Here is a 9,735-nt window from a genome sequence, read left to right on the forward strand (position 1 = left end):
TCGTAAATGTTTTCGATTAAGATGATTCGATGAGATAATAGAACTGAATTAAAAAATTAATATACAAATGTTTTGTTTTATTATGTGGCTCAGAAGAGCATTTATTTATTATTTGAGCATTATTCAACCTTATTATTATTATTTTAGTTTTGTACAGCACTTTTGCATTTCGAAGGACGCCTTTTTATATGCCTTCAATGCAATGACAAGGTGAATTCTCTGCTCCTTTAAGGTCAACTACCTTTGGAGACATCTTAAGACTAGATGTGACGTTTAACTTTTTAGGACAAAGAGACTATCAGCAACAAATAAGACACGACTATTCCTTAGGCATGGCACAGCAAACCAAATCAAGTTATATTGCAATAAAAAAATGTATTATGTTCAAATTGTATACATTTTAAAATTAATTAAATAAAAAGGAGAGGAGCAGAACAATATATTCTTTTTAAGTCAGGAATTCCAAGACTTATGGGTGCGGTGGACGGAACAGACATTCTAATGATAAGCCCGAAAACCGAGCACTTGCATTTGAATTTAATTTAATTCATTCGCTTAAAATGTTACTTTAATTAATATTTTCAAAAAATATTAAATGTAAAAACGAATTTCACGTTTTAGAAAGTTTTTGACATTAAAAAATGAGCTGGAAAGTGCGAAATTGTGAAATTCTGCTTTCGGAATTGGCGGCGAATCGTTTTACTAACGAGTTTGCCATTTTTTAATTGCTTTCGCTTTCGTCTTCTCCGTGTTGAATTCGACAAATTAAAGAATTCGAAGGCGAATTTGAAATGTCATTATGTTTGTTGGAATCTGACAGCTTTTTTGGCGGCTTCACAGGCAAAAGAGTGTTTATTATTATTCACTGTTCGATTTCGTGGATTCTTTCCTAGTTGTAATTATATAAAAAATGTGAGTTACCTTAACTTTAATTTTCTTATAAGTTATCCACAATAAAATATAAATTTTAAAATTAATTCATTTTCCTGGACTTTTAGATTAAATATACACCATAATTGATTCTATTTTTTAAATTTAATATTGTTTGTTGAATAAATCACCGCAAATTTTCCTAAATTCAATCCAAGCTGTCAAATCAAAAGTGTCAAACCACTGGAATATAGGAAGAAAAAGTCAAACCAAAAGTGTCAAATCACGCTTAGCCGCGAATTCATTAATAAGACAATACGACGCGAAACGCTACTCGAATTTGAAAGGTCGTGTTGAAAATAATCCGCCTCGAACCTCATAATCAGGCCTCAGAGTAGGGCCACTAATTGGAATTTTTCTTCGCAAATTTGTAACGCACCCGACGATTGTCGTTGAAGTTCAATCAATTGCAATTTTTGACGCATGAAGCAACTATAAAAAAAAACATTTGTTTGAACAAATTGTCGCCATTGTTTCGAATTTCGATCAAAAGTTAAATAAAATGACTTTTCAATTTCACGTGTAATTAAATTACATGTTCTTCCATTCGATCGATTTCGAAAACTTCAAAATTGCTTTGAACTGTCAGAGCTGAAGGATCATCCATTTTTATTTTGTTTCTTAAGTAAAATTTTTGCTGTTTTGAAGATGGATGCAATATTATTGGCAATTTAGAGATCATTACAAATTTTAGTTTTCTAAATTAGGTTTCATCTCCTCTATTTCAAGGCGCTTTCTCTTTACTCCGTTCTTTTCCGCATTAAGTCTTAAAGCTTCCGTATTATATTTATTTTAGGTCAGCGTTTGTTTCTTTTTAAACATCGCAAAGTTTCTCAATTGCTCGATAAGTTCTTTTTAGGCTATACATAAAACTATTTTTTTCCTTGGATATTTCAATGGATTCGGTCATATTTGTTGTAATCGTCTTCAAAGTGGATTTTTGGTCGTCCATGTATTTAAATCCTTTATCTGGCCTCTACAATTTTTGTTTTCTTGGTTCAGGTTCTAGTAAATCTTCTTCAATATAACGACTGTCGTGTTAGCATATTTTTGCGCTTCATTTTCATCGCAAGAATTTCCAGGTGATTCAATATTTTGTGTGGTGTTCCATTTTGGAGCTGAATCGCTAAAAGATCCACCAAAAGTAGAAATCCCTTTGATGCTATCAATAACACTGTAGATAGGTACCCGTAAGTTTTACAATTCCATCTCCTATGGCAGAAATTGGAAGAACATTATTTCCTTATCCACCTGTTGCTTAAGCATTCCTTGAAAACAGATCCTATGAGGTAAAATTTAGAAATTGTCATTCTGAACCTTTTGTTGCTCAATCTGGTGTTGCCCAGGGAAGCCATCTTGACCCTTTTCTGTTCATCCTGTCTATTAACGATGTATCTTCATGTCTGCGCTCAAGTGAACTTCTCATTTTTGCTGACGATATGAAGATTTTTAAAATAATAAAGTCCACCCATGATCGTATTCTTTTAAAAGCCGACATTGATAGTTTCACATTTTGGTGTGGGAAAAATAGCCATTCACTCAACCCTTCAAAACGATAACTTTTACTAAATAACTAATCAGTAACGTATTTGACTACTGTATATCACAGCGAAACCTCTGTCGTGTCTCCACGTTTAAAAATCTAGGTGTACATTTCTGTTGCAACTTAGAGTTTACACATCACAATAATTTTATTGTTAATATGGCAAGTTCTATGCTTGGTTTTATAAAACGCTGGGCAAAGGAGTTCAATGATAACTATGTTTCTCTTTCTTTGTATAATTTCCATGTTCGTCCTCATCTTGAATATGCTTCGCAGGTATGGACACCCTATTACGAAATTTATAGAAAACGTATTGAATCAATTCAACATAATTTCATTCGCTTTGCCCTAAAGGGTCTTCCTTGGGATGATCCTTATGATCTTAATGATACAATCTCTTCATCAAAGACGTGTTTATAATGATTAACATCCCTATTATGGCTATCAACTATCAATTATTATTTGATAACTGATAACTTCTATCAATTTATTGATAACTTGGTATTATGAGTATCAAATGATAATTTTTCACCCATTGTGAATACTAATCAATAGTGTCCGACCGAAGCTTCGGCTTCGGTTCGGCCGAAGTTCGGCCAAAAGAACAACATTCGGCCAAACCTTCGGCTTCGGCCATTTTAGGCCGAAGTTTTGGCCGAAGCCGAAGAATCTGTTTATTCGAGCATCGTAACAGGCGCCGAAAAAAATTTAAATTTTTAAAATTTTTGAATAGGTATTTCAAAACACTTGTGTGCCATCATAGTAGGCGCCGCGGAACTTGCTTAAATGAACCTCCTCCGTTTGAGGGACAGCTGTTGTCTTTTTTGAAAGAACCTTTACTCTTACGAAACACTGATGTACATATATGCATATTGGGCGTCTAGCCCATACAATTATCTAAGGACCGTAGCTATACAATTTTTGTCTGCGCCACCCACTAGCGTTCCTAGTGAACAACTGTTCAGTGCTGCCGGACAGATATATGCGGACAGAAGATCAAATTTGAGTGGTAAAACTGTTGAAAAACTTTTGTTCTTAGCATACAACATTAGACTCTTTGATTTTAATTATTAATGTATTGAATTAATATTACTAAAAATGAATTATTTATTTCTTTTTTCTTTATAATTACTAATTAGTTATTTTTATTTCATTTGTCTTATGTTTTGTAAGCAATAAATTTCAATAAAAATAATATTTGTATCCAATTGGAAAGGAAAATTCTTGACTTTTTTTAACCTTAGGCTTCGGCTTCGGCCGAAGATTTTCTTTCAGCCTAATAATTCGGCTTCGGCTGAAAATCGACCTTCGGTCGGACACTACTAATCAATATACGATTGTGAATAGGTTTTGCTTGGTGTTGGATGTTTGTCATTTGTGTTGAGTTCTTGTGTTTTGGTCTATAAATATTTTCGGCGGAATAATGTAAGTTGTTTTCATTAAATAAATGTCTCTTTTTTCAATAATATTTTGTTTATTTAGGAGTAGAATAGTTAGCAACAGAAAACAAAAAGGAAGGCTTATTGGAACTAATCGAGGAGAATCCTGAGGTTGTAAAAGGCAAGTTTAGGGACCTATTATGAGTCGCGAGTCGCAAGAAAAATTTAATAAATGTGACTATTTGGTATTACCGTTTGCGAATCGCCTAGTTCACATTCGCCTAAAATGTCAAAAAAATAGCGAATTGAAATCTCGCTCTATTACCACTAGCGAACGTTCGCTTTTATCTGTCAGAATCGGTCGAACTGTAATTCTTCGTGACTTGAAGAAATTTGCTGTTAAATTTGAAATCGGTGGTTGTTTGTTTGTTTTATTTTGTTTTGAGAATAATTTTGGAAAATAAAGTAAAATGAGTGGCACTGGAAATAGAAAAAGGTAATGAATGCTTAAAATTAATGAATGCTTAACAATTGCAAAAATAATAAAGAATTTTATTTGTATACCTAGCATAAAAAGAACCAACTCCAACCAATTGTCAAAGCTCGTTGAAATTATGGAGGCAAACCCCGAAATTGCGAAAGGTATAGGATCTTTCGGATCTTCAAAAAAAACCAAGCAGAATATTGGGATAGGTTTGCCATTGATCTCAACTCCCTAGGGCCTCCTTTACGCGAGGGAAAAGAGTGGCATAAGGTATGTTAACAAAAAAAATCAGAAAAGCATTTAATAAAATTTTTCATAAATGTAGGTTTGGCTTGACTACAAACTAAAATTAAAAAAGAAAATCGCAGACAACAAGAAGGATGTAGTTGCAACTGGTGGAGGACCTTATGGGCAGCTTTCTCTATCTCCTTTGGAGCACGCAGTGAACGATCTACTCAGCCTTCAAAAGGCTGTGAATCCTTCAGGGAATACTTTTGGAATACGTGCTCTTGAAACTGAAGTATTTCAACATCTTGAAGAATCAGAAGTAGATGTTCAAGATATAACATTGCCATCAGATATATCATTACAACGTGGAACATCTCTTTCTTTCTTTGTCATTTGTGTTGAGTTCTTGTGTTTTGGTCTATAAATAATTTCGGCGGAATAATGTAAGTAGTTTTCATTAAATAAATTTCTCTTTTTTCAATAATATTTTGTTTATTTAGGAGTAGAATAGGTAGCAACAGAAAACAAATAGGAAGGCTTGTTGGAACTAATCGAGGAGAATCCTGAGTTACAAAAGGCAAGTTTAATTTGCGTATTTTTATTCATGAATTTATAATTTGTCCAGTGGGTTTGAAGCATCTATTAATACTGTTTATTTTAGCTTGCACGATAAACCTTCGTTCCTCAGTACAATTGCCTTCAAACAACAATTCTAGTGAAGGCATTTCGTTCTTCAATTTGTATATTCAATAAAAACTACAAAAAAAAAACTTTTATAAATCGTATTTAAATTACAATTCTTTACCATTTACGAATATTTGATACATTTCGCGACCTTAGAACAACAGGGTTCTAACTGACATTTTTTTCAAAATTGAGTTATACATGCGGTCGTAGTAAATCGAGTATGCTCTTTCGATTCCTTTCATCCATATTTGTCTATCTCTTTTAGTTTCCTATATAGTCAATAAAAATTAAGGAAACAAAGTTTTAAGTACCTCAATTTATAAAAAAACTAAGTCCACAAAGTTCTAAGTGGTAAATAGAACCTAGTTTACTTAAAATTTTTTTAAAAAATGCAGATAGAACTTTGTTACACAACAAGATGCAGATTGAAGTTTGTTGCTTTAAAATATTTAAACGTTTCCCGTACTTAAAACTAAGTAGGCTATGAATTTTGTGATAAATTTGAATTTTATCAGAAATGCATTGTAAATTAAATCTTTATACAATTCGGTTTTATAAGTTTGTGCTGTGTGATTTTCCAAATTTGTGATCCAAATATTTATACATTTTACTAAGTAAAGGTAGGTATTTCTATTTTAAAAATAAATAGTAAATCAATAAGTCTACTGTTTTAAATATTTTTTTAAAATGTCCTCTTCTTCAATAACTTTATTCAGATGACTTCGCATTCGCAGTTTGTTTTGGAAGGAGAAATAATAAAGTTAGAAAATGTTCCACTTGTCATCCAGGATTTTGTAATTGTTCCTCCAGGAGTAGAAGAAAACTTAGTCAGGGAGAACAGCTGTACGTCCGTTGCGGATGTGCACGATGAAAATAATTCTTCAACGCAAGCCGAAGATTTAAACGAAAACGTTGAAGTTGAAGCTAATGAAATGGTAAGTGCGCTTGTTAAACAAAAGACTCGTAAGCGTAAAAGCAATGAACAAAATTGGAAAAAGAATATCTTAAAAAGAAAACATCAGGCTGGTGAGGCATACATAAGTTCGCGGGGAAAAACGGTACCAAAAAAAGAACTCAAAACGACAAAGAATTGTTTAACTAAGTGCAAGTTCCACTGTGCCGAGAAATTGACAACATCAGAACGTCAACAAATTTTTGAATCTTTTTATTTGTTAGATCGTGATGGTAAAATTAACTGTATTTTAAAATCTACAACTAAAATGGAAACATTTCGAAAAACAAAAAAAACGTCTCCTTCTCGACGAAATTTCACTTTTGAGTATTTTTTGGAGGTACTTGGAAACAAGATCCAGGTCTGTAAATCGTTTTGGCTTGGAACATTTTGTATTTCTCAAAAATCTGTCTACAATGCGCACGAAAACAAAAATGTAATATCTGGTATGGCCAAAAAAGACAAACGAGGATCTAAGTCTGTAAAAAGAATTAGCGAAAATAGGGTAGAAGAAATAAAAGAGCATATACGATCTTTTCCAACAATAGAGTCACACTATTGTAGAGCCAAAACAAATAAACTATATTTAGATCCAAACTTAAATATAACCAAAATGTATAACTTATACAATGATTCTGTTCTTGATCCTGTAAAAGAAAGTTTTTACAGGCATGTTTTCAATACTAACTTTAACCTTGATTTTCACCATCCCAAGTCGGATAAATGTGGCCAATGTGAGGCCTATAATGCAGCAAGAAAAGAAGATGCGTTAAGTGAAAAAATTACAAAGAAACATGAGATGCATTTAAATTTAAAAAAGATGATGAGAGAAAAAAAAGCTTATGACAAAGAATCAGGAATTCCCATTTTAACTTTTGAGTTGGAAAATGTTTTATCATGCCCAAGAGCTGAAATTGGTCCTATGTTTTATTGTTCAAAACTAAACGTTTACAACTTAACAGCTCATTTATCCACAACAAAAAAAGTTTACTGCGCTATTTGGACCGAATATACCGGTGGGCGAAGTGGAAATGACATTGCCTCAGCCTTCTCAAAAATATTGGAAAGGGTATTCGAAGAAAATGTCATTACAAATTTGATAACATGGTCCGACTCTTGCGTGCCACAGAACAAAAATTCAATTATGACATTCGCTGTCCAAAATTTTATAAAAACTCACCCTGATATCGAAAAGATAACCATGAAGTACTCCTTACCAGGTCATTCAGGATTGCAGGAGGTTGACAATGCTCACAGCCAAATAGAAAAACATTTGTCTGTTAATGAGTATTTTTCACCGATGGGACTCATCCGGTTCCTTAAAACTGTGAACAGAAGGAACCCATTGGTGATAATGCAAATGAAATCTACTGATTTTAAGGATTTCGCAAGAGTTTCAAAAACCTGTTTTGAATATAAAAACGTACCGTTCACGAAACTTAAAATTTTAAAAATAACCCAAGTAGAAAATGAAGTCGGGTTTTCATTGAGTTACCTCGATGATGACGAAAATATGATTTGTGTTTCAATACGAAAGGAGACTTTAGCGAAAACCCGAAGAAAAAAAACAATAAGAACTGCACATATAGGAACACCAACTTCCTTGCCCATAGATAATATCGAATGTGTTCCAGAAAGAGGCGGTATCTCGAAAGAAAAGGAGAAACATCTTTTGTCGATGTTCAAATACATGAGTTCGTCTGATAAAGCTTATTACAAGACCATTCTTAGGCCGCGTTTCCACTTGCAAGTAAACTCGCGGAAGTCTTGCAGAAGTTTCTTGCAGTCGCGTTTACATTGTCATGTGAATTCTTGCAATTTCTTCTGCAATAAATGTCTTTCAAGAAGCTCGCGCAACATACTGTCGCAATTTATTGCAGATGTATTTACACCAGGAGAGCAATTAATGTCGCAAGAAATCTGGTTGTTTACTTAAAATTGTGAAGTCATGGCGAGAAAACGTCAAAGATTAGCAGCTGCGATGATAATTTTATTATTAAAAAAGAAAAAAAAGATCAACTTGGGTTCGAGATTGGATTTTAAAAAGACGGGAAGCTGGTGCCTTCTATAATTTATTAAATGAATTGAATATAGAAGATGTTCAGCAATACTTCAATTTTACTCGGATGACCGCTGATCATCCTGGCCACTTCCACTTCCACTTTTCTTTATTTTTATTTTTTTGTTTTCATTTTGCCACTGGCTCCTTAAGTTGTGAAGTTTCCGAGACACTTCATTCTTATTCGTATGAAACTCTTCCGCGATCTTATTAAGAACAGAATTTTTTTTAATTCGGTCCTTGTAATTTTCGTCCCGGTTATTCCATAAAAAGGGATTACACTCGTAAACTTCAATTAAACGCATAAATTCTTCGCGAGGCCATTCACGACCTTTTATTTTACTCATTTTGTATGTGTAAAGCAAAGACGTCAACCAGCTACTTGCGCGAGATATACGAAACTGTTTCGATAAGCTGCAAGAACTGTAGCGACTCGATAAAAATGTGTTTAAACTAGCAATTAATTGCACTTGCAAATACTCGCAAGAAGTTATGAAAGTAGTGTCGCGATAGAAATTGCTTGGTAGTTTCCACTTGCAATTCACTGTCGGACAGACTATCGGACATTTATTGCAGAAGTTTTCTTGCAAATGGAAACGCGGCCTTAAGCTGGGTATGTATAAAAAAGTATACAAATGTTCTTTTAATTTAATATTTAAAACTTTATTTAAGATGATGGAGGTGAACAAAACTAAAACTTTTTCCACTTTTTATAAATTAAAATTTTAAATATCCCCTTTTTTAAAATAATGAAATGCAATAACAACAACTACTAACTATGTATTCTTTAATAAATTTGTATTTTTTATTTTATAAAAAATAAAAACTTCGTTTAACAAAAATTTGTATTTCTTTTATCTAACAGGGTTCTATCTGATCAATTAAATTTTGTATTATGACGCAAAGTTCAGGTAATTAGAACCTTATTGTTCTATGCTCAAATGCCTTAGCATTGAGTAACAAGGTTCTATCTATTTTTTCAACTACGTTTTATTACTAAATTATGAATTATGTTGTAAAGTTTTAAATTCAGATCAACATTGCTTAGTAATAAAATTGTGTTTTCAAAAACTCGCGTAGATCCAAACAAAAATATAAAAGTTATAGGCAAACAAAAATTCAATGTCTGTTTTCTCAAAAGTGACAGTTAGAACCCTACTGTTCTAAGGTCGCGATTTATCAACGAAGATTTTGTAGCTGATAGAATATTTGATGGGTATCAATATAAAGCTATTCACTATTATGAATCTGTAGAGATTCATAAATTTTGTTGATAATTATCAAATATCTTGTTGATATTTGATAACCATAATAGGGCTGTAAGAGTCGATAAAATGACACAAAACAGATTTCGTGAATTAGGTTATCATTGGTGCATTCTATACCTTAAAACATGAAGAAAATTCTCCTCATTAATCCCATTTTTTGTCCTAAGACAGATTCTTTAATTAACAATCTTTTTGTCCATCCTGT

The sequence above is a fragment of the Eupeodes corollae genome, chromosome 1, assembly GCF_945859685.1.
Source record: "Eupeodes corollae chromosome 1, idEupCoro1.1, whole genome shotgun sequence".
Lineage (NCBI taxonomy): Eukaryota > Metazoa > Arthropoda > Insecta > Diptera > Syrphidae > Eupeodes > Eupeodes corollae.